Here is a 27,313-nt window from a genome sequence, read left to right as displayed (position 1 = left end):
CAGGGGTGAAGGATGAATTTTTCTATTGAATGTATGTACCATTTAGCTTTGTAAGAAGTAATTTTTTTCATTATTAGGGAGCATTTATAAAGATGTCATAAGATTTCAAATCTAAGAAATCTATGATAAAACAGAAGGAAATCAATGATAAGAGTTTAAAAAGCTGCATTAGTTAAGGTACACTTTTAAATATTAATAGACACATATTCCCTAACCTGAATATTTATTGAATATTATTTGAATATTATTATTATTGAATATTAACTTGAATATTAACTTGAATATTTCTCCTATAATATGTCCTGATTTTGTGTAGCAGATGCTCTTGACTGAATGGCAACTTTGACACCCAGGGGACATTTGGCAATATTTGGCATCAGGCTGGTTGTCACAATTGGGAGAGAAGGGTGACTGTGGTTTCTAATGGGTAGAGGCCGCTAAACGTCCTACAATGCATAGGGCAGTCCCCAAAACAAAGAATTAACTGGCCCCAAATGTTAACAGTGCCTAGGTTAGACCCTGTTACAGACTATGACCCAATTCCCATTTTATGAATAGCCCTTCTGTCCATTGTCATTCTGAAAACATACTTTACTAATTGCCAAGATTACTAAAAGATTTACCTTAATCAATATAAATGACTGCTCACTGCCAAAAGCAAGGGTTTATTTTAAATTTCAAATGATATTCCAGAATGATTAAACCACAAAATCAACATACAAGAATAGGGATTAAGATAGAGATCATCTAATTCCCCCTGCCCCATTCATTTACTCTCTTAATAATTAAAGTTAATCAGCTATTTTGAGGCATCCACACAAACAGCTTCTTTGCACATTTTCTAGTACCATGATTTTAAGAACGAAATCAGTGATACATAAGGCATCCTACAAATATCTAAGTGCTATAGAAGTATTTTGAAAATCTTTATTGCAACAATACTAGAAATGAAGCCCTCCACTTACTTGTTCAAATTTATTATGAGCATGTTTTTCAACAGGTTAAGTTTATTTGTAACCTATTTTATAGTAGTGTCTCTTAAATGTCTTTTTCTTTTTCTTAAAAAAACAGTACGTATTAATGGGGTATGTCAAACAAAAGTAAAAAATCAGTAGTCTCTTCTACCCAAATTCTAGTTGTGAAAATATTGATGCATCCAATGAGTATTCCAAATAGAGAACCAAATTTAAAAATATATGCATTCTAAATTTACTGAACAGAAATTCTCAGTACTTGATTATTGTCCATCTCCACTGTCACATTCTGTGCATGTTCTCATGTTCAACAAACTGATTTAAATGATTTAAATTATCCCATCATTTAAAGAGGAAAGTCTCTGCAATAATTTTAAACCATGGAGTTATTTTAATTTCACCACCTTTATTCAGAAGTTTTTCTAGTTCTTTTGACACATAACAATAGCTTTTAACCTCATTGGATCTGGATTCAAAGTTACATTCTTGCTCACAAACAAAATGTAATCCATTTCATGTTCACCCCAAATACTATCAAACTGAGCCTTGTAGTGAATTCGTGTGACCTAATTAATTTCTTTTGGAGGGTCATTTTTTCCATGGGAATTCCTAATTCAGCTTTTAAAACGTCTCTGTGCGGCTTGTCTTACTCCAATTGCATTATTTTCTTCAAGTTCTCCCAAATTACTTAATGGATGTCTGCCAAAAGTATTGGTAAAACAACCTGGAAAGGTAATTTTAGCATCTGATCCCTGCTGCCGTAGGAGCTTATTTTCAGGGTCGAATAAGAAGACACTAAAAGCTTGATGCAATAATCCTCTGTCCAATGTTTTCATTCAGGTGACAATTCTTTTTGGTCTCAGCTCCAATTTTATTGTCATTTTCATCAATAATAATACACATCTCTGCCAGAAATGGAACTTGTTGCTATCGAGATTGTCGGTGTTTATTTCATGCACTGTTTCAATACATCCGATCTGCCCTAAAATACCCGTGTCCTAAAATACAAATTGCAGGAGGCAGCCGGGTCTCTGAGCCGGGCAATGAGAACACATGCTGACGCTGGGGGCCCCCGCTCACAACTCCATTGGGATTTATTTTTAACTGGACACAAGCATCAAAAGAGAACCATTATTCCCTGCTTACGTGGGACATGACTCCCAGGGGTGTGGATCTTCCTGGCAATGTGGGAAAGAAATCCTAGAATGAGCTGGAACTCAGCATCAAGGGATTGAGAAAACCTTCTCCATCAAAAGGGGGAAGAGCAAAATGAGACAAAATAAAGTGTCAGTGGCTGAGAGATTCCAAACAGAGTCGAGAGGTTAGCCTGGAGGTTATTCTTATGCATTAAATAGGTATCACCTTGTTAGTCAAGACGTAGTGGAGAGGCTGGAGGGAACTGCCTGAAAATGTAGGGCTGTGTTCCAGTAGCTATGTTTCTTGAAGATGATTATATAATGATAAAGCTTTCACAATGTGACTGTGTGATTGTGAAAAACTTGTGTCTGGTGCCCCTTTTATCTACATTATGGACTGATGAGTAAAACACGGGGATTAAAAATAAATAATAGGGGGAATAAATGTTAAAAATAGAGTAGATTGAAAAAAAAAGAGAGAGAATCATTATGCCTATCCTTAGCACCACCAAAGATACATTTTTTTTCACAGCTTTCTCAAGCTATAATTTACATGCCATACAACCCTGCATTAAAGGTGCACTATTCTATGACTCTCAGTATATTTGCATAATTCATCACTACAGTCAATTTTAGAACATTTTCATTATTCTAAAAAGAATCCTTCCAGCTCCTCCATTCCTACCCCTTGCCCTAGGTAGCCACTCGTCTATTTTTTGTACCTGCAGAGTGATGTATTCTGGATATGCCCTGTAAATGGATTCACACTATGCAGAGCGTTTTGAATGTAGCTTCTTTCATTTAGCATAATGTTTATGAGGTTCATTTGTGCTGTAACATGTATTAATACTTCACTTCTCTCTGTTGCCAAATAATGCTTTTTATATGCTTTTTAAACATTTTATATCACCACTACTTGACTTTCAGACTGGACTTAGCTTTTCTAATCATCTGAAAATTTAAGATGAACAGAGACCTTGATGAGCACTGAGTCCAAAAACATTATTTTACTCACGAAAAAAGGGAAGTCTAGATAATTTGACAGTCCAGTGTTACAATTTTACCTGGACACAGGCTCAGACTATGTTTTCCTGTTGCACAATGCTGACTTCCTTTACTATTCACTCTAAAATGATAGTAATTCACTTTCAGATAATACTTAATGGTTTGTAAAATGCTTTCATATGCATGAACTCGTAACCCTCACACAAAATGTAGGCGTAAATGGGAGCGTGAGATCATTAAAGCATAAGATGTCTAACAAAAAGTATTCAGATAGTTTGAAGATTAGACATATGCTCAAATAATACTTAAAATAGCCTTTAATAATGACAAGTGACTACTCAGCCTCACTGACTGGTAAATTCCAAATGTTGTGACTTGCTATTCCTCCAGCCCATAAAAACAACAGTTGCAAAAAGCCATGACAGTCTCGATGGCAATGAGGAAGATTGTCTGTGGGGATAAAGTGGTTCTGCCTTAAAGCAGTTAGAATGTGTATGCCATAAGCCAAACATGTCTTCTCCCCTTTTTCCTATATAACATGTTGTAAGTTTTCTAAGACCTTTTGTTCCACAGTGGCCCAGAGCATTGATATGCAATTTCTAGGAAGTTTATTCAGTGATGGTGGAATGTAAATAGCGGAATCAAACACTGTTGGAACTGCTACTTGGTCAAAAATGAGTAACCCCTGCATTGGCATGGCTGGAGGGAAGTACCTGAAACTGTCGAGCTGTGTGCCACTAGCCTTGATTCTTGAAGACAATTGTGTATAATAATATAGCTGTTACAATGGGACTGTGTGATTGTGAAAACCTTGTATCTGAAGCTTTTATCCAGTGTATGGACAGATGAGTAAAAACTAGGGATAAAAAAATAAATAATAGGGGGATAAGGGGTAAAATAAACTGGGTAGATTGAAATTCTGGTGGTCAAAGAGAGGGAGGGGTAAAGGGTATGGAATTTATGAGGTTTTTCTTTTAATTTCTTTTTTCTGGAGAGATGCAAATATTCTAAAAATGATCATGGTCATAAATACACAACCATGTGATGATATTGTAAGCTACTGATTATACACCATGTATGGACTGTATGTGTGTGAAGACTTGTCAATAAAAATACTAAAAACAAACAAACAAAAGAGGAGTCATTCCAGAGAGAGTAATGGTGAAGTTCATTTAAACAAAAAGTTAAAATCTTATTTCCTTCCTTAAGCTCCTTTTCATCAATGCAATATTTGTGTGATTTATTATACCATTATTGAACTGCTCTGTGACCTCATTAGCATTCTTATCACCCTACAAAAAAATGTTTTAAGAGACCTGTCTGGTTATCATCTCTGCCAACTAGAAACTAGAGCTTGGCTATCTTTTTCAAACACATACACCATGAAATATCTGCAGTTTATGTGCCATGGCTACTTCTTCGAGTGTGCTGGGCTCTACCATTAGAGATCCACTGATCTCTTTCTTTTTCACACTTCATGATTCCTTGAGCAGGAAATGGACAAAAGCAGTAATTGTATTTTACAAAAACCAACAAAACCAAGCCACAAAATTCTTGGACAGTAATACTCAATCTTAAGATATATAATAAGATATAGCTATAGTAAAGAGGTCCTGGTTTATTCTATTGTTTTGAAATATATTAAATTGAACTTTGCAAAGAGAAAATTAGTAGACTAACATTTTATTTATGGAGCATTTGGTATGCTAATTATGGATTTGAAAATTCAATCACTGCATTTTCAAATGATAGTAATGAACGGTGCTATGGTGGCTCAGTGACAGAAATCTCAGATGATAGTAACGAGTGCCATATAAACTGCATGATAATAAAAAAGGAGTAGAACAATACACTTTAAGATATATCTGGAAACAAAATTTCCTTATCTTTAATAAAAAATTAATTATGGAAATAATATTACTTATAATGATATGCTTTAATAGTACTTCATGTTTATTGTAAGGCAGCTCTATTCTCACTCCCCAAACCCTCCATAGCTACCCCAACTTAAAGGAAATAACTTTTGCTGGGGATTGAATCATATACTCCACAATAGACACATTTTGAGTTTAAAAAAACATCCCTATGGATATGAACCTATTTGTAAGTAGGACCTTTGAAGATGTTATTAGTTAAAGCATGACCACGCTGAGTGAGGGTGGGCCTTAATTCAATGTGTCTGAAGTCCTCAAAAACAAAAGAAATTGGACACAGAAGTAGAAGCTGGAAGTAAGCAGAAACCAGAGGAGTGGACCCAAGGAGAGAGAGAGATCGCCATGTTTTGAAGGATTGCCCGAATACTAGACTCTGTGAAAAAACAAGCTTGATGTTGGACTTCTAACTTCCAAAATTGTAAGATACAAAATTCCTGTCCCTTAAGCCAACCATCTGTGGTGTTTGTCATAGCAGTCCTGGTGAACTAAGACAATTTTATATCTTAAAACTTAGAGAACTTAGATGCCCTTTGGTTTGAGTAACACCTTTCTTGCCTATTCCGTATACTTTGACCTAAGTCTTTTTTTTTTTTTTGAAGGATTAAAAAATCCTCTCTTTATTCAATACACCTGTTAAATTACAGAGACTTCACATGAATAATAAATAATATTTATCTTAATTAAGCACCTCCAGGATGGCTGTGAGTTATCTAATGGAGGCATCTTTACTAAACCAGGCTATGTGTTTTATTCCTTTTTTAGCATCGTGTAAAAGAATGATTTAAGTCAATATGTGGTTAGGGTATAGGGTGGTTTGGCCAAACATTACTGCTCTTCAAGTACACAACCACACATACACACCCACACATACACACACACAGAACGTGTCTACCACTGTGCCAAGAAAAGAGTTCCAGATTTTCTTTTATTCTTTAACTCTAATGGGTGCTGGGGTGGGAGAAATCTCTTTCTTTTTATAACAGGGAATTATCCCCAATAGATGTCCTCTACTTCTTCCTTATTAATAAAATTTTGTATTTCGGATGGGTTTGTGGCCACTTAGAATAAAGATTATACATACTTTCTTCCCTTGAAATGTAACTTCCAGAACCTGTCTTCTTAAGAAGGGAACATACTCTTCTCTTTCTCTTTTCTCTCCTCTGTCAGGAATGCATATGTGATGACAGAGATAAAGTAGCTTCCTTGTATTTCAAGGCAGAGGCTGTAGGTCAAGAGTCATGAAGTAACAAGAGTTAAAGTCACTGATGATTGTGGCGCTCCCATACTTGCACTGGAGCATTTGATAGACAAATGTTCTCCCTTCACCTCTAATTGTTCCCCAAGGTTGGGCAGTCCTCTCCATAAATATTTATTGGGTTTATCTCCTCTTCACTCCCTGTGTCTAAATTCGAGTCCTCTTAATCTCTCTTCTAAGGTTTTGTAATAAACTCAAAACTGTTCTTCCTACCTCTAGTCCTCTCCGTCTTCTATTGTTTTCTACTTGCTGTCACCAAAATAAAAGTACAAGCTTGGTTATAGAAAATAAGTATGAGTCAAGTTTCTAATCATTCTGCCTTGATCCAGAGCTAGAAAGAAATCTTAGAGACTTTGAAATAGCCAGGAAAACAAGGAACACGTCTACTTAAAAGAAGCAATATCCTAAGCTCAAATGACAGATGAGAGAGATGCAAGAACAAATGGACTCAGAGCAAGACATGATGGATATGGTCCCTGTAAATAGGTTATGTTGGAGATATTGCTGGCCTGTATGTCATTGCACCTTTATATATTGCATCATATCTGAAATTCTCTTTAAGGACCTCAACAATGTCTGTGAACAACCAGCCACTGAGAATTAGTGTAGTTCTGAGAGGTAAATATATATCCAAGTCCCCAAAAATGCCCTGCATAAAGGTCATCCCTGGCTAAGATTCCCTGTGACTAGTTAATCATTTATTTCCTTAGTTATTGCCTTGAATTGCTTATTAGTGTGTTCACGTGTTAATCTCATCTATTACACCTACCTCCAAAATGACACACAATGCAAAGTACATTATATAAAACAATAAATAAATGTGTCTAAATGAATTACTGTCTTGTAATAGATGGGAAGTTAAAATATAATATTTTTATGAACAATTCCTTGATTGGAAATATTAAATAATTTCCAAGTCCATTTCAATGATGGAACTAGACAACATAGGATTTTGATTCTTAGATTGATGCTTTGTCTACCAGATACAAAATATAAATCTGTAAAGGGAGATCAATGATTGTCATCAGTTTGACTTGATTTACAGCCTGGATCACAAGGAATATTTTATAATCACAAATGAGGGAATAATCAATCACAGTACTTCCCTGAAGTTTCAAAACCAACACTCAAGTGAGGCAAAATTAGCTGAAGCTAAATGTGCTGTCTTTCTGTAAATAAAATACCATCCATATTAAAACATTGAATCTTCAATGATATTGTACTTGAATTAGAAATGCATATACTTTGTAAGGTTCTACTTTTATGATATATTGCAACTATAATGCTTTTAAACAGAATTTGACCAAGACATTTTTCTACCAAGTACCATCTTTATAATCCATGGTCTGCAAATAATTTCATTATCTAACTTTTATTCTGTGAGGTGTTTAACATTTAAGTCTTACCCACTTGCTTTTAATGTGCCACAGTGGTGTGACCGCTAATACCACTGACTTTTGACAGCAGCGTCCTCTTTGAAAAGACCATGCTACCATTAGAAATGGGTCGTGAAGCAAAAGTCACTAACTCATTTTTAAAAGGGCAGAGCCCAACAAAGCATTACTGACAAACTCCTTCTCTGCGTCCATTTTTCTTTATTAAATATCACATTAAATATCTACCTCTGTGCCTAAGACATCCTTCTGAAGCATCTCCCCATGAAAAAATTAAAACCATTTGAAATTAAATTTACTTCCAGGTTTCACTTTAAATGAACAACTCAATTCTCAAATGCAATGTTATGCTGTAAACTGAGTATTAATAATTCCCAGTAATATCAATAATGATTCCAAAATTGCTACTTTGAAAACATTCATGGTCTCTCTACAGAGGAAAATTAAATTTTTATAGACAATGATGAAGCATAGGCAGTTCAAGGTAGGATGTTTCATTTTATTTTTTCCTTGATGTTGGCTGCAGAAAGATATGAGATAGATATTTCCATCTTCTCTCATACCAAATCAAATATTTATTAAAAATTAATGTTGAAACAATAACAAAAATGATAAGAATGCTATTTCTAGCTCTATGTGGGTAGATTTCCTTGAACTAACCTTTCAACTTTCATTTTAGAATGAGCTTCTACCTTCAGCCATTTTTCAAATGAAAACTTCTCATGAGAAAAGTTCATCCGTGTTCTATAAAATCCTTTTCTTGGAAGAAAACTTTTGTAGAGTTTTCCTGTGTTCTATCTCTTAAAAAAAGTTTATAAATTTTCTCTGCTCTGAACTGTAGTTACAGGTGCCATAGAAAACTGAGGCCAGAATCAGTTCTGATAAAAACAATGTCTTATCATACAATGCATCTACTTAGGAACTTTATGAGGTTATTCTCAGTAAAGGTCTGTATTCCTGTCCTGCCTCTATCCCAAGCGAGGAAACTACTGAATCCAGTATTTTTTTATGTTTTATTTTGGTTTTGGCTGACTTGTAATATAACTTGTTATCGTTAGAGACATATCCATATAAAATAATGAAAATGCAAATATTTAGGACTACCTAAATAGCCCTTATTATGATTGACTTTAGATTGATATCATAATCTGCTTGTCATTTAAAGTACAGATAGAGCTATTTTATAGGCAAAGCAAAGCACATAATTGTCATAGGCAGAGGAGCTCTTGGGTGAGTTCCAGAAGAAAGGAGAGGACAAGCCTAGGAACGGAGGACCCAGTTCCATAGACTTAGGAGAAAGCATCACTGGGAGAAGGAAGTCTCCCTGATATCTACCAGCTTTTATCATAATGAGCAAGAGAGCAGAGGAGTGAATGTCTTAGGAATGCTATGAAATCCAAACCCTTTTCAAAAACCCCCCACCCCAGCATGACTTTTGATCTTCTGTGTCATAACTTCAGGACACCTCTATCAGAATCTGCACTGTTGCTTACTTCCCCCACTCTGGGGAATTTTTTTTTTTTTAACTGGGAAAACTTTCTTCCAGCTAATTATTTTGTTTTCTTGCTAAAACTTCCAAAATTTCCAGTGATCTTCCACCCCAGGATTCAACTACTCGCTTTACCCATACCTATCAATTCAAGATAGCCTTCAGTCTCTCCAGGCTTTCACAATTTTTCTTTCTTTTTCCTCTCCTTCCTTCCTTCTTCCTTTCTTCTTTCCTTTCCTCCTTCCTTCTTTCCTTCTTTCTCTCTTTCCTTCCCCTACTTCTTTCCTTTGTTCCTTCATGTTCCTGATAGCTTTCTTTCAGCTACAATTCTCCCAAAATTGGTTTTGGGGGAAGACACCAGTATCCCCAGCAGTTCCAAATGCCTGGCCCAGGACAGATTAATTGGAGTTGATTGGCGTTAAGGGAGAAGGCAAGTGGAATGTGTCCAGACTGCCATATTCCTAGGATCTTCTTGATTTCAATATTCACTGCTTATTCTGGTGCAGATTGAATTTCACTAGAGCACGTTTCATAGGTATATCAGGAATCTAAATCATGAAACTTTTCTAGGCTTCCAAATATCTAATTTTGTTAAGTTGTGTGGTAGTTAGATTCAGTCATCAACTTGGCCAGGTGAAGGCACCTAGTTCTATTGCTGTGGATATGAGCCAATGGTACATGAACCTCATCTGTTGCTGATTACATCTGCAGTTGGCTAGTAGGCGTGCCTGCTGATGAATGACGTTTGACTTAATTGGCTGGTGCTTAAAAGAGAGAGTGTAACATAGTACAGCCCAAGCAGCTCAGCATACCTCATCTCGGCACTCGCAACTCAGCCCAGGCCTTTGGAGATGCAGAAAGAAGTCACCCGGGGAAAGTTGTTGGAACCCAGGGGCTTGGAGAGAAGGCCAGCAGAGATCACCCTGTGCCTTTCCACGTAAGAAAGAACCTCAGTTGAAAGTTAGCTGCCTTTCCTCTGAAGAACTAATAAAATAAATCCCCTTTTATTTAAAAGCCAATCCGTCTCCGGCATGTTGCGTTCCAGCAGCTAGCAAACTAGAACACGCTATAACATGATTTTTTACTATATGGCTCTTGTTGAAATCAATGGCAGAAATCAAGGCACAGAAAGACACGAGAAAGACCCAGATCACACTGTTTTTTCAAGTATGAACTAAGTATATATTCACTCTGTCCAGAAATTCTAATTCAAGATCAAATAGCATCAGCATCTCTCTTCTCTTTTCCTACACCACAGGGTAAGTAAACCCTAAAATAACGTTTAGAGGTTTTGAAACTTTGCTGGCCCCCATTTATATCTCCATTCTCATCTCTCACTACCTTCATCCTCTGACTAGATCCCCAGCTACGATTCCCTGAATATATCTCCCTAAACAATCAATACTCTCCTTCACTTCAAGCCTTTTGCTGATCCTCCCTAAGCATAGAATACTCTGTTCTTCTAAACCTTATTCCCTCTTTCTGTCAATTCTCTGATCATGCTGAAGATGCTTTTTGATACTTTCAGATGCTGTCACTTCTGAGAAGCCTTCCTGCTTCCTTCCCCAATAGGTTCTATGGTTAGGTTCCCCTACATGATGCCGTCATACTCTACATTTAAATTTCTTAAAGTAGTTTTTACTTGTCTTTTTCTGCTACTAGAAAGTAGGATTTTTGAGATCAGGGACTGTATGTCTTATACTTTTTATACCCAGCCTTAGCCCCAAATAGTCACTGGGTGATTATTGAAAGGCAGTAATTGTTTAAGGAGATTCACACTGGAAGTCTGCTCTAAAGTGCAGGTGAGTTTCATGATTAAGAACTTGCGATCTAGTGTGAAATCTGGGTTCAAATTGTCCCTTATTACCTACAAGTTGAATAAATCTAAGGTCATTTTATTTAACCTTATTCAAATTTTCTCAATGATTTAATGAATTATCTTTTACAGTATAATCAATACTAATCCAAAGGAGCAAATCTCTAATACTGGAATTTCAGGCATCAGATTCAAGTCAGTTTCTGGGAAATAATTTGGGAAAGAATGGCTTAATGGGAACCATTCTAAAAATATTACTATGTAAGAGAGCTACTTATTCATTTATTCACTCAGTGAGAAACCACATTCTAAATTCTTGCTATGTCAAATATTCTGCAGGAATATAGAGATTTCTACTACTTACTTTTTATTCTAAACATGCTCATAATTTAATAGAGGAGGTAATAATAATGTATTGATATTGCATTAACCTATATTATCTCATTTACTTATAACATTCCTCCTGTGATAAAGGGTAGGGATTTGATTCCCAATATGCAGTAGAAGAAACTGATAGGGGGCAAGTTACTGGACTTTCCCCAAGGTCGCACAGTAAGATTGAGGTGGAATCTGGACTCCAAAAGAATTCTCCAGAATATAAATTATTTTTCCTCCATGCCATAATGCCTCAGCATGTCCAGAATCCAACATTAGCTAGGAGAAGTAACATAAGATAAGGACCAATGAAGTAAAGAAATGTAAATGAGGGAAGAATGAATTCTTACAAGGATGATTACTAATGATTTTCATGGATGAGGGGTATTCCAACATGTGGGCACTTGAAAGATGGATTGAGTTTCAGCAGATGGAGATGGTGGAGAGGACATTTCAGGCAGAAAAGCAGAGGTGGGAAAGGTCAAGTCCTATTTTGGAAAGGTCAGATGTGTTGGTCTACTGAATATGGAATATGTGAAGGAAGTGATTTAGAAAATATTTAAAAGATAGATCAGAGCCAGATTGTAGAGAATTGAAAGTTTGCACTTTTCTCCATAAAACAGTGGTTCCTGACTTATTATCAGAATCAATTTTACAGCTTTTTCCGATATATCTGTGCCCTGGCACATGGCCGGATATTCTACTCATTAGATCTTCGGAGCATAGAATCTGCATTTTAAAAAACTCTCTGGTGATTCTGCTCTATAGGCATGGAATAGAGTCAGTGTCCGAGTGAATGAAATTGGTCCACTCAGTGTGTAATCTGTGGACTGTGCTCATCTTCAAAATCTTACCATCATGATGAGAAACAAAGTGAGAGTGTAAAAAAATGTGCATCAAATTAACGGAGTAATTTCATATCTGTTGAACCTCATAATTTAAAAAGTGGGGCTTATATTTTATACGTCTTTTAATTCATTCTTATAGGAATTCATTTTAATGTATTTTACAAAAGTGTTATTTTGTGTGAACTGTAAATTAAAAGCAAGACTGGCCTCTTGCCACAGGTAGTTATGACACATTGCTCTAAGCTACACTGGTTTGGGGGAAGTGAAACAAGGTTATAGAAGGGGTGCTGTTTAATGTCAAAATGGTTCTGGTGCATTGGGTAGAGGAGAGTGAAGACTAGTTAGAAGTGCACTTGTTATATCAATGAGGAAACCAAGTCCATGGGGGAAGCTAACTTGTCCTGAAACAGAGTAAATGACAAAGTGGTGGTTGATGTGTCCGGTCCCTCCAGCACCCCTCAAGAAGGAGATTGCACTTGGGGGAAAGGAGGTCAGCCTTTGCAAGCCTATGGGTACCAGGAGATTCAGGGTCCCAAGAGGGTCACCCTGCAGGGAGATTACAACCAAATAGGTGAAGACGGAACTCCATGGAGCCTCCAGTCAAGCATGGAAGGACTCTATTTTCTGAAAGTCATTGGTTTTCTTGATGAATCATTTTCTGTCCCAGACAAAAGTCACTTCTGTCCCATCCCCCTTTTCTTAAACTGTGCTTCCAAGTCATTCCCTCTTATTTGATTTCACAAGTGTCTATAATCTTATTTGACTCCTTTCATTGTCTTCTTCTCTTAGAATCTAGGTATCGTGGGTTTTTATTTTATAATCATTTGCTTCATGTTAATTCTCTTTTTTTTCTTCCAAGCCTTTACTGCTATTCATATGAACTTATATTTGACCATAAGCCTCAGGTATTACTTTATGATATCTACAAGTTCCCAAAAACTTACTAGGAATATGTCAACAATTACATTACATGCTACTTCCTGGCATAAATAAGGGCTCTATTGTGTAAGCCCTGCCCAGAGGCAGGGTTTTAAAATGACCACTGCAAGCCACACTCTCTAATGGATGTAGCTCATTGAATGCACCAAGAGTATGTGTGTCCAAATTAAAATCTGTACTTTAGTATAATAGCAATTTATCACCAACAATCCCCACACTGTTCATAAGGAAGAAAAAAGTTAAGAATGATACGCTCATTAGAAGAGTTAAGACATGGGGAGAAAAACATTTTCAGAGGATAAATTTTAGGAAATATGGTTAATTCTTAGTGTTTTAATTGTCTTAAGATTGGACCTTCAAACTAAAATTCATAGTCTAATTAAGGAAGCCCATCATACAGACAGAGCACACCGGCAACAAGCAATTAACGTTTCCTAAAAACGAAACTGATGCAAGAACCTTTTGATTTACTCTAATTATACTGTTAACCCTGTACCTAATGCAGCAATGCCTTTGCATTGTTAAAAAAAAAAAGTCTTTTAAAGGTCTCCTTTCAAATTGTAATTGGCTCTCCCACTCTAGTTGCTTGCAATATATGTAAAAATGTGAATTACAAAGACGTCTCAATCCATGAATATCATAAAATGTAGATGGCAGAAACCTGGATCTGATTCCCACAAAAACAGTTTGCAGCAATCATACTACAAAGAGTTTTAAGGAGAGCACTTTGATTAATCTGCTTTGTTCATTTCCCTGTACTTGAAAGAAACGTCTTAGAAAGGGCTAAAAACCCATGTTTCTCAATCGCCAAATACATTCTTGGTCTTGGCACCAGATAGTGCAGCTACTACAGTTAACCATGAGCTCACTAAGACTCCAGGAAGGGTGTGTTTCTTTGCACAGTAGTGTGTTTTCCTTAATTGTACGTACTACAATATATATTGATCATTCTGGAGGTTGATGAATTGCTTGTAATTCCTGATGTCTAAAGATTCTAAAAAACAAAGCTATATTTTCCAGAATCTGAAAATGACTAAATCTTATCAATGATATCCTCAGACATTACCATCGTGGGATGTTAGAAGTGAAAGAAAGTGGAGGGATCATACAATCTGGTCACTTGAGGACACTACTGTCCAGGAGGGTGAACATTTGTGAAACCCTAAGTCAAATTCTATGCAACATGGGAACAAAGCAGCTCTATTGACTCCTAAGGATAGAAAGATATGGTTTCAAATCTTGACTTTTGTACTTAACATGTGAACATGGGCAAATTACCTACCCTCCCTAACCTTGGCTCCCTCATCTTTAAAATGGAGACAGTAATACATACCCATCACGATGTGAACAGCAAGCAAGATAATGCATAGAAAACATTTGATATGTAGTAGATACTTTATAAAATTAGCCCGCTCCTTGAACCAAACTTCTTCCTGCTTTCCCAAGCAATGGCACCCAAGGTGATCATTTTCTTTCTAATACACCATGCTACAATGGTTACCAAAGAGCAAAACGTGAATTAAACAATTGACAGGCAATGGATCAAGAAGCAAAACCTGAAAGCAGAATTTTTCACATGGGCAGGCACTGGGAATCGAACCCGGGTCCTCTGGCATCGCAGGCAAGCATTCCTGCCTGCTGAGCCACCATGGCCCACCCTGAAAGCAGAATTTTGAGACATTCAAAACCATAAAGATGCTGCCTTATCTAAATTATGCAAGCTGGCTTCTCATGAAATCCGCATAATTGGTATTTCATAATTACATTTCACTTTCTTACTGAACTTAGAGGAAAAATTTTATTTTCCAATACAAATTTACTACCATTTCAGGAAAAACAGCTTCTTTGGACGTTAGTCAAGGACTGTGCATAAATAACCCCAGAGTAGAAGGTTGGGTACTAAGCTAGACAGACAACAAAGTCATCGTGATTGTTTAGTTAAGAATTATACTACATTCTGGACACTTTGGGGTATATATACATAAGGTATTTTATCCCCATAAATTATTTATACATGCCGTGATCACATAGCCTGAATTAAGGCCACAGAAAAGATAATAGAATAAGAACAATAGAACCCTGTATAAATGTATAATTGATTAATTAAGGCATTTACTAATTTTAATACGTATTTATTGAATCCCTTCTATGTGCCATAACTGTACCAGTTCTTGGAATACAAAAATAAATAAAATACGATCCCTACTATCAAAAAATGTGCAACTCTAGAATGATAAAGTAGAACTTTGTAGCATTGACATATTTTCCTAGTGTGTCTAAACTGTTATAGAGTCTTACTTCCAATATTATAATGCTACTTTCAAAAGTCATAGAAAATTAGAAAACACTTGAAAATGAAAAAAAATACCCATATTCCCTGAACCCAAATTTCAACAAATACCATTTATATAGTAGGCACAAGAATTTCCTTGAGTTAATAGTCTTGCACAATGAAAATTAAAAAAATAAACAACTATTTTTAACTTACAAAATTTTCTTCTGCTCTACAAGTGTATTATTTAAAAGTTTACCAATATTTTAATGCACATATTTAATATAACTGCTTTTACAGACTAATTTTTGTATCATTTGGTTTACACCTAGCATCGTATCCTAAACATTGCACAAGTGATAACATACTGTCTCTCTCTCTTTTTTTTTAACATGGGCAGTTGCTGGGAATCGAACCCAGGTCTCCTGCACTGCAGGCGAGAGCTCAGCCACCGTGTCACCATTGCACACCCATACTGTCATTTTTTAATGACCACATTGCAGTCAATTTAAGTAATAATTTACTTAACCATTTCCTTAATGTAGGATATTAAATTTTTCTGCTCTGTGATTATATCAGACAATGCAATTCCTATAGGATTTTAAAATGGGACTATTTTAGATTCAATTTCACTGACGTCCCTAGACAATAGATGTCATCCTAAGTGAGATGCAAGAAACCATGACTTACCTGTAAACAAAGGGCCTCAAGAGTTTGGGAGAGTGAGTGAAGAGAGAAGTGAATGTTTAGAGAGTGCTATCATGAGATATGACATCTAGTCCACTCCCCTACAAGGAGGATGGGGTCTCTTCTAACTTCAAACCAAGGAAAGGGATTTCAGATTGCTTGCTATGAGTTTCTTGGAACGTGGGACATAGCAGCCTGGTACTGTTCACGCATGAGAAATCTAAAACACAAGAAACTGGCTGGCATGGAATGGTTACTACATTGTTGGGGAAAGGATATAGGGGAATTATCTTAAATGCTGTCTGGAGAATATCAAAAAAAAATAAAGAATTCCAGCCACCTCAGAGGTTGGTGGAATTGTCAATAACTTATCAGAAAAGATACTTTACCAATATCAAGAGAACTATAAATAAGAGGATTCCAAAGAATCCATGTAAGCACTTATGCGTAGACTGGGACAGTTTGAATATCTACCAAGTCCAAAGAGTGCTTATGCCTTCTCATAATATCAATCAGGCAAAACATTTCATACACCCTATTAAGTGGAAGATATTGTGTGAAGCTAAGGTAGAAGTGCAAAATAGGAGAACTGAGAAAAAACTACCATGTTTACCCCTTCCCATCATAGGACAGGACAACGGAAGCTCTGGGGGTATTTCATGCTAGTTGCATGAGGGTGTTTTCCCCTGATTTTTACAATGAGAACTTGGTGGGTCTCCTAGAGGTAAAACTTAGAAAAGTATGGGATCTCTCCTATGTCTGGGCTGCCAGCAGTTTTCTCTCTCAAGTTAGCCCCTGCTCAGAATACAGTAATTTGTTAATTATCCACACCAGATGCTGGTCCCTACATTTGTTTCTTTTCCCTGTAAACTGTGATTCTCTGTATATCCCTATCTCTCCAGTTTTAGTGGAGAGAGGAGGCCAGAAGACAGTGGTTTTTTCTGTGACTTCAGTTCTCTGATGGATCAAAGCACAGTTGTCGAATTTCAGTTTTTCAGCCTTTCTCTTGTTGTAAGGTCAGTGACAATTTTCAAACTTTACATGTCAGATGAGAAAATGGAAGTCCGGATGTCTTTACATTATCTGGGAGAATCATTAGGACCTGAGCTCACTGTTCTCCAAAAAAGTGGGAAGAATTATCCCATAGAATAATTTCAGTAGGAAGTAAACAGACATAATGTTATTATTTTACTGTATCCCACGAGTCCTCCTTTTCCAATATAGCAGTTACACTGTAATAAAGATTATTTTGCCATTAGATTTTGCATTCTTTAGAGTATCTCCTTTGGATGAATTCCACACAAGAAAGGTTGCTGAAAATTTCATGTAGGTGCTATAATTTACTTAACCAATCCCAACCTGGGGACACTGGATTTCTCTACATTTTTTTACCATGATCAACGATACTAAATTGAATGTGATTTTTTATAACGATTTTTCATTCTTTGGAAATATTATTTAGGATAAATACCCACGGGTGGGATTTATGGGCCACTGCTTACACCTCATTTTTGTTTTTGATATGGATTACCAAATTGCTTTCTAAAAAGACTGAATCATTTTTGTTATTATCAGTGGTATGTGACCATTTTTGTCTTACAAGATTTGGGGATTTTCCTTTATTTGAAAAATCAATACATATAAGCTCTATTTTTTTTAATTTCAATATCTTGAACTACTATGAAACTATCTCATATATATATATACTTTACCGTTTATAGTTTCTCCTTTATGGACTAGTTTACATTTTGGACCAATTTGTGCCATCACATTCTGAAAATAAGACATGCATGTATCATCATATCAGGCTTTCTAACTACATTTATACCAGCAGGAAGAAATATATTATTGTATGGGAAAAGATAGCAATAAATTTTTGCAGGAATTTCACTGTGTAGGTGAGTTCTTTGTTCTCCAGGGTATTAGCTGCTTTTTGCTTTGTTTTATTTTGTTTTTTCTTAGTGAAAGACAATGGAATTCTTAGGAAGAACTTCTTCTTTGGGAAAGAGGTAAATTTCCTTTCTTTTGAAAGATTATGTAGCATTTTATGGGCATGATTTAGGCCAAAGGTGAAAAAAAAACTCAAGAGAATTCTGCATCTTTCCTGTAAAGTACTTCTAATAAATTTCAGTAATCTCAGGATTATTGGTTTCCTTTCATAGTCTGTGAAGGAAACGGAATAGCTTCTTACCCAACTAAAGTAAAATTTTACTGTAAAAGGGCACCAAGTTAAACAGAATCAGAAAATTCTGTAATTATTAGAAATTTTTAGTTGAGGGTAATTTTTCTTTTGAATATTGAAGATAACTCTGTACTTTTCCTAAAAGAAAAAAAATAGATATTGTATTTAAATAAAAATTACTTTTAGGGAAATATTTAAATGATGAAATATGGCACATATTTTAGATGGAGATTGAAAATATGGGATTGATAGTCTCACAGAAAAATGTAAAAATTGAAGCATTCATTGATAGCAATAGACACAAAAATAGTTAAAAAGACACTTCACAATGATATCTAAAGAAAATATATATTTAGTTGTGTACAGAAATTATAAAGCATGAAATACGTTATCAAAATCAGTGATAATTACCAAACATTTGAATCTTGGATTACATGCTTCTACCTAAAAAAACAGTGTAGTTATATCTATATGACAGATGCTGGATTGGCTGGAAATAAAATTTGGTTGGTATAATTTACAATAGTTCTTCTTTTTAGTGGCTTCCACCACTTTTCTTGGGGAATATCAGGGAAAGGAATATCAGTATCATTTTATTTAGTCCTTAAGAGCTTCTCTTTTCTCCAGTATTCTTGAAACTCCTTGTGCCCTCTTCCTTCTGTCTTTGAACTTCGCTTCCCCCATCCCTACTCTGGAATCACCTGGTCCTCCAGAGATTTAGAAATAAGAATGATTCTAGATAGAACCCACTCACTTTCCTAAATGCAAACAAATAAAGCAACTAAACAAAAAATACATGATAATTTCTTGACAAATAGTTGCTACCAGGAAGAGTTAACCATCTTCATTCTTGGCAGTGAAACCCCAGAAGCACTCATTAAATATTCCAGCAAGAAGACAAACCCCAACCGTCACCAGTTTTTTGGTTTGCTAAAGCTGATGAAATGCAATATACCAGAAATGGGTTGGCTTTTACAACGGGGATTTATGAACTCACAAGTTTATAAGGCATCAACAGGACAATCACTTCTCCCTGAGAAAAGGCTGTTGGCAATCCGGGACTCCTCTGTCACATGGAAAGACACATGGTGGCATCTACTAATCCTTCTCTCCTGGGATTTGATGCTTTCAGATTCTGGCTGCTCCTTCTCTCAGCTTCTCTGGCTTTTCCCTCTCAGCTTCTCTGTGTTTCTCTTTGGATTTCATCTTTATAAAGAACTTCAATAAGAGGATTAAAAACCACCCTGAATGAAGCGGGTCACATCTTAAGATCCTACTCACCCAAAGATAATACTTTCAGTGAATGTTCACTTACAGGAATGGGTTAACTTGAAGAACATGACCTTTTGGAGGGCACATATAATTTCAAACCATACCACCAATACCATTTGTATTAGTTAGGGTTCTCTAGAGAAACAGAATCAACAGGGAACACTTGCAAATATAAAATTTATGAAAGTGTCTCACGTGACTGTAGGAACGCAGAGTCCAAAATCCACAGGGCAGGCTCCGAAGCCGATGACTCCAATGGATGGCCTGGATGAACTCCACAGGAGAGGCTCACCAGCCAAAGCAGGAATGCAACCTGTCTCCTCTGAGTCCTCTTAAAAGGCTTCCCATGATTGGATTTAGCATCACTAATTGCAGAAGACACTCCCCTTTGGCTGATTACAAATGGAATCAGCTGTGGATGTAGCTAACGTGATCATGACCTAATCCTATGAAATGTCCTCAATGCAATAGACAGGCCAGCGCTTGCCCAATCAGATGAACAGGTACCACAACTTGGCCAAGTTGACACCTGTCCCTAACCATGACACCATTCAATACTGTGTTGAAAGGTCTTTCAAATAAAATACAAGATAAACACATTAGCAATATAGCTATTGGAAAGAAAGAAAAGACATTCTACTTACATAAAACAAGAAAGACAGCAAGCTGACAAATATGGTCAATTTGAAAATATAACTTAAAATGTCTAATCACATTAGCAACACATATTTTAAAAAATTAGGAATAAACTAACAACAAATGTTTATATCTCGTGTTAGTACTAACATTAAGAAAACCATAAAATTTCATTTGAGAACATAAAGGAAGGTGCGAGCAAATGGTTGGACACCCTATGACTGGTCAGGAGAGTTCAATATAATAAAGACGACTCTTCTCCCCCAAATTAATCAAATCAATGCAATTAAAATAAAAATTTAGCAGGATTTCAATGAAACTTGATAGAGTCTAAACTTCATCTGGAAGAATGAATTTAGAAAACATAGACAAAGGAATTTTTTAAAAGGAGTAAGTCTAAGGGTAGAGGCAAAGAACTAATTCTTAAAGGTATGAAAACATACTATAAAGTTATAGTAATGATTTTAATACTATTTAATTATGGTTTTGAATGTGGTTTTGGTACAAGAGAAATCAAAACAAGTCAAGCTAACAAAACAGAGACCTCAGAAGAAGATCCATGTGCACGAATGCCATTTTAGAGGGTGATAGAGGGAATCTATCAATTCAGTGAAAACTATTGATGTGATACAATAAATCCAGCTTGAAAGCATGGGCTATCAACTGTTGGGGTAAAAAGATCATGTGTCATATATTCCAGATTAATGAAACAATAATATTATTAGAAGAAAATATAGACAAAATATTTAGACTATGGAAGGCATCAACTTATAAGTAATAATGGAGATAAAACAAAAAAGGAAAAGACTAACAAATTTGGCTACACTTATACTTATAAAATATGAACTTTTTTATAATAAAGGAAGTGCCATAAACAGAAACAAGTGTCCATCGAGGAGAAAATTCTTTCACTGTATGTAATGTGGATAAACGCAATATGGTACTTTGGTTAGGAAAGTAGGGTCTGATCTTGGCTGTCTGAGTTGGCTCCAAGTTCTACCCTATTAACTTGGTGACCTTGGGCAAGGTCTTTAAGCTCCGTGCCTCAGTTTCCTCATTTGCAAAAAAGGGACAATAGTGCCTAACTTAGTGTATGGCAAAGATTAAATGAGTTAATACATACAAAGTACTTAAGAAACTGACCATCAGTAGTTATTGTTTTTGTTATTATTATACAAAAAATATCTATGATATTTGAATATATAAAGAACTAATAAAATTAATATTTGAAGTATAAACAATCCAATTTGCAAATGAAGAAAAGATAAACACAGGTAATTGATTAGAAAAAGAAATATGAAAGGCCAATTCATAGAAGCAAATGTAAGCAAAAATTCTTAATAGCAGTAATCAAAGAAATGCAAGTTAATGCGTACATTTTTTAAGAGCTCACAATACAAAACAATATGAATTCTGTGATTTACATTTGTAAACATACACAATCAGTTCTCATTATGTGTGGTAGGTCTGTCCTGTGATGTTGCCACAAGCACTGAACTAACGAATACTGAACCATTGCTCCTATGGAAAATACAGGGTGAGGTGCCTATGAGCCTTTGGTTACGGTATTTTCATCGACTGATTAATATGTGTGTTTCTATTTAAAGATGCCTTATTAATATACAGTGCTATATAAATTATCATATATATTGTTATATATTGCTCATCTAACACACTTTCTTCTCTGTAAGACACATCTCAGCCTTTTTTAGCTTAGGAGCATTGTACTGCACATCGCTATGCTCGGAGGCTATTTTAAACAGCAAAGTCACCACCATATAGCACAAAAATATGAAAACGATGACCTCAGACATACTGTGAAAAGCACACTTGTTTACAGTGTGAAAGCTGAAAGAAGACAGAATGTCACCTCCTTCAACCTCAGTTTACAGTTGGGAACATGTGTGTTGGGAGAGTCAAATTTTTTGCCACTCAGCATTTGTAGTGAATGGCCCCAAAAACTCCACAAGTGTTTTTTTTCTTTTTTTTGCATGGGCAGGCACCGGGAACCGAACCCAGGTCTCCAGCACAGCAGGTGAAAACTCTACCTGCTGAGCCACTGTGGCCCGCCCTCCACAAGTGTTTGATTTGGTGATTACAAATAAATTTTAGTGAGTAGGTGAATTCGAACATATGAATGCCAGGAATAATGAGGAGGGACTCTATAATCTATGAAACATTTACAGAACTTATGTAAAACCGTATATAGAAACATAGGTAAACACATACCTGTGTCTGTGTGTGTGTGTGTGTAAATGCATAGGAAGAAACAGCTGTCAATTCTCCCCTTGGAGTACCAATGTCATTGTGGTTCACTTTTATTTTATGTGTATTGACTGAATCATTTACAACGAGAATGCATTTGCATACTAGGAATCGTGAAATATTTCATTTCAATAAAAATAATATGACCTGGCCTATCAGAAGTGCTCAAGAAATAGTTGCTGTTAATGTAGATACCAGTACAATGATTATCTTGAAAATATATACTAATTGCTCTCAGGGCACCAAGAGTCTACTTTTCTGATAACTGGGATGCTCCTACTTTAAATGCAGTTTTTAACTAAAACTTTCAAACCAATTTCATATAATCAAGGCAAAGTGGAAATTTGCATGGTTTCCCCATCACCAGAGTAGCTATCTGGTTAATTAAAAAATGAGAGAAAACCGCAGTTCTTCCCTGTATTTTACTTCAGTAGACCTGGCCTAACCAACACACCCAGAGCTGGTATTTGCAAAGGGCAGTGCACTTGTAGACAGAAAGGACAAGAAGAGAATTAGCATTTCAAGGATTGCATCTTTTTGTTTTAATTATTCATGTTTTATTTTAATTTCCATAAATGACTCACACTCACATGCTATGCCTGTGTTGCTGACAGAATTGTAATTTATTTGAAAAACAGGCAAAAATAAAGGGCTTTAACTTTTTAATTTTGCATTGCTCAAAAGATGATGCAGTCAATGCTGCTTGGAAACCCCAGAAAATGGGCTCTGAAAAATTCAAATTACGAGTTGTTTCTACTTAAACTGTTAAATTTTCTGTATTAAGTTTTTATCACAGAAACATCAGTAACTTTGGGTCTGCCTTTCATCTCACATTACAGAAACTTCAGTCTTTTTTTTGGTCTGTCCTTCAGTAATAGATGCAAGGTCAACAGTTTGGTGTATTATCTTTAATGTAAGGGCTGTATCCAATTTATCCATCTCTCATCTAATGATAATTCTTATAAATGTAAGTTATGTGGAATAGATGGAGCCAGGCCATTCATAAACTCCCTTGACTGTACTTATGAAAAATACTCAACTTCATAATGATGGAAAGTCATATCTGGAAATTCCGAGGGTATCTTCAACTTGGAAGCTAACTTCTTTGAGTAAATTAGGGTTGTCCTTGGCAAATGGTGAAGGACCTCACTAAATGAAATGCATAATTAGATTTATACTGACATAAATGTATCTCTCTCTGCCTCAATTTGCTCATTTTAAAAATGAGATTGGATTAGAGCTAATTCAATTTCCAGTTTTCAAAAAAAAGAAAATAATATCTACAGTCTGGCTCTCTTATAGAATTCGCTTCATATAAAGTTAGAACAATTTAAAAATAAATGATAAAGAAGAAAATCAAATACAGCTCTATTGCTAATGAAATTCCAGAAGAGATCATCAAAAATATGGTCCATTAATACTGATAAATAAAAATGATAATAATAACAACAATACTGAGGATAACTGGGTGTTAGCATGGATTGCATGAAAAGTTACAATCATTTTCTTTTCTAAGATAATTTAACTACTCAATCTAGAAAATGCTGCAAATATTACATGCCTTCAGGTTACTATCAACATTTGAAGATATCTTTCATAAGTTTGAAAATTGTGAACAGTGAGGCCTTCCTGTGGCTTGTGGAATCAAAAAGATTAATTATTGGTTCATTATCAAGTTGAGAGAGGTATCTGGGCTTTTTTGAAGATTTGAAGCCCTGACCTAGTTGACAATTCTTTAAACCAATGCCTTGATAATATAGAGAGTATTAAATTTATAAATGACTTAAAATAAAGAGACATGGTTAACTGTACATGAAAAAAGAATCACAATTCCAAAAATTAATAGTCCAAAAAGATGATATTAAAACAGCAGGACAAAATGTAGAAAGGATAAATTAAAATCTTACTCTGCAGTTAAAACAAAAACTAAACTCATCAATAGTCCATATGAATAATGCGTAGTACTTTATTTCTCAACAACAAGTTCAAGACGAGTCAGTAATGGGATTGGCTGCCCTGCCTACTGCCATCCAAGAGCTACTGGAATTTGAGCTAAACTATTAGTGTTCACAGCTCAAGGATCTAGAGTCAATCAATTGGTTAGGCTACCAATGGAAATCTATGTTTAGCTCTGGCTATCATATTTGAAATGCAAAGCTACCTTTTAACTTCTGGTTATCATATTGAAAAGCATATTACAGACATTATAAGACAAAAGATAGTTTTAAAATATGGTAACCCTATTAGAAAATGGGTCACATGAAAACATTACAAATGTTTTTAAGCTAGAACTGTAAGCTGTTTGCATTGGTATTTGTGTGCCTGCTGTGTGGACAGGGTGACTACGACTGTGATTGGAAGGAAGAATAAAAGTAGCGCATCCACGACTGTCTCTTCGAAAATGTATTTACTTTATATTTACTTTTTTTTTTTACCTTACCTCATTTTTTAAAAATTCGATATTAATAAAGATATGTTGCGATGATTCTTCACAGCCCCCATTTTTACAATTAAGGCAAATGGGCAGAAGTAGCAAGGAGACAGACACATATAAGCTCAATTTAAGAAACAAATATTTTAGTAAGGTTCATGTTTCTACAAGTTTATTCACCTTTGTATGATCAATGTCAAGTATAGTGGCAGGAAAACAGTAGATATTCAAAAATAGTGGCTGAATGTGTGAAGAATGAAAGGATGAATAAGTAATTTGGAGTGGCTTGTGGAGCGGCAAGTCCCTGCAGTGGACAATCATAGATATGGTTTCTGCGAGGATCTAAAGGGCCAGAATGACCTCTAAGATGCCTTCTAAATGTAAAATTATCTGAAAGATCTAGTAAGAGCATATTACTTCTTAAAATTCTGATTATTATTATAGTTTACGCATTGGAACTTATTCAAAAAAGCTTGGAAAAGAAACCGTCTTGCATCTCCAAGGTAGAGAGAGTGAAACAAAAATGTAAAGAAGGTTAAAATTTTTTGTGAATAAAAAAGTTGATAGATATTAGTTGTATCTGTAAAATTAGAACACCCTTCAGAAAGGAAACAAAATATTGAATTTGAATGGCAACACATTTTGGTCATGAACTGTGGATCTTTCTGCAATTTTGGCATTATACAGAGCAATTAAATTACTACACTTTAAAATAATACTTTTATATTTCATGTGGGATCCTAACTTACCTATATAGCTTTAATACATTTTAAATTGAGATTAAGTTTGCTTTCTAGTTAAGTGACTGTTGTCAATAGCTACTTATACTTCATACTTACTCATATTTTTTGCAATCTAAGTATTTTATGCTGTAGCTCAAATGTTATGTTCTCTTAGTTTTATTTGTTTTCAATATTGAGAGAATATTTTCATTAAAGTATTTAAAACAAAACATTTATGGACATTTTTAGATAGATAGGAATTATACGTATAGAATAATTAAGGAATTAACCATATCTCATGGGATATTAATACAACTTAATTTTTTAAAGTACATTATTGAGATGTTGCATAGGTTTAGATATGCAAGTCGAATAACTTTAATTTACATCAATAATAAAAACATTAAGTAATCTGAGGAACTTTTAGAAGAACATGTCTATGTTTAAAAGGCCTGAAATGACACACACACACACGTATATCTTAATGGTCTTTGTCCTTTGGCGGTGGAACAATGAATGATTTTTGCCATTCTTTCTATGTTTTTACAATCACAATAAATTATTTTAAGAAAGGGTGAAAGTGAGTTATATTACGTTTTTGAAGAAAAACTTTTGCAAGAAGCAAAAATAGTATGGTCCTGCTATATTTAAAAAGGAAAACATTAACTTCATACTAAATATAGAATTATTATTTAGCCTGAGTCTCTTTATGTCATATTAATTAAAAATTCTCCAATTAGGCATCTTAAGGGTTCCTGGGCAGACCGACACTTGGCAACCCCAGAAATAGGTTATTTTACTTAACTGAATCTCCAAGTAAGGGAAGTCACTTTGTAAAATTTTTGGAAAATTAAACGAGCTTATAAAATTTCTTTTTTTTTTTTTTCCTAAATTTGTTTTAGGTCCTTTGTTGTTTCCTGACGGGGTTAGTCTTTTGACCCTTTCTTTGTGATTCAGGAATATACTTGCAACTCTCAACAACTCCACAACGAAGGGCTCAGTGTTTGTAACGCTGTGCAGGGGCATTAAATTGCCAACAAGACTTTGAGTTACCATTACAAAATTTCTCTACTCTTCCCTTTGTCCTCTTGCCCACTTGCTTAACTTATATAACAGTTAGATATAACTGTTGCTATATCTAGCTCTGGTGTCGTCTCTTCTTCCTTCCCCTCTTCCTACTTTGTGGCTTTCAGCATGCTTTGGTGTGAAAAATAAGTTAATATTGTTTATAGGTTGTTTACTAAGAAATTCATTAACTTATTCACCAACAAATATTTTCCATGGCCTCAAGGCCACTACAAAGTTGTGAAATTGGAACAGAGTGTGCGTGAGAATCTGAGTAGTTGGAGCAAAATGAAGGCAGAGCAGGTTAGTAGAGTGTGGCCAGAGATGAAAAAGACCCAGATCATGTGGTACATTGTAGAGCATGTAAGACTTTTTGGGTTTTCCTCTTGAGGGGGGTGGGAAACCACTGTGTAGTTTAAGGCAAGGAAGTAGTAAGTCTGACTTAGGTGTTTAAATATCACTGAGATTGTTCCGTGGTAAATAGTCCTTAAAAGAACAAAAGTGTTATTGGTGAAACCGGAATAATAGAGGCTTGAACTAGGGTAGTCATGGCTGCTGTAGTGAGAAATGGTACAGTATAAGATATATTTTGAAAACAGATGCACAAGCTTTAATG

The 27,313-nt window shown here is 35.4% G+C and overlaps 1 pseudogene; it reads right to left on the bottom strand.

Annotated features, from left to right (window-relative positions):
* Positions 1-1,256: 1,256 nt before the first annotated feature.
* Positions 1,257-27,313, bottom strand: part of LOC143669636 (isopentenyl-diphosphate Delta-isomerase 1 pseudogene) — a 78,824-nt pseudogene continuing 52,767 nt past the window's right edge.

The sequence above is a fragment of the Tamandua tetradactyla genome, chromosome 26 (assembly GCF_023851605.1).
Source record: "Tamandua tetradactyla isolate mTamTet1 chromosome 26, mTamTet1.pri, whole genome shotgun sequence".
NCBI lineage: Eukaryota > Metazoa > Chordata > Mammalia > Pilosa > Myrmecophagidae > Tamandua > Tamandua tetradactyla.
The sequence above is the reverse complement of the archived record's forward strand: the minus strand, read 5'-3'. Positions and strand labels throughout refer to the sequence as shown.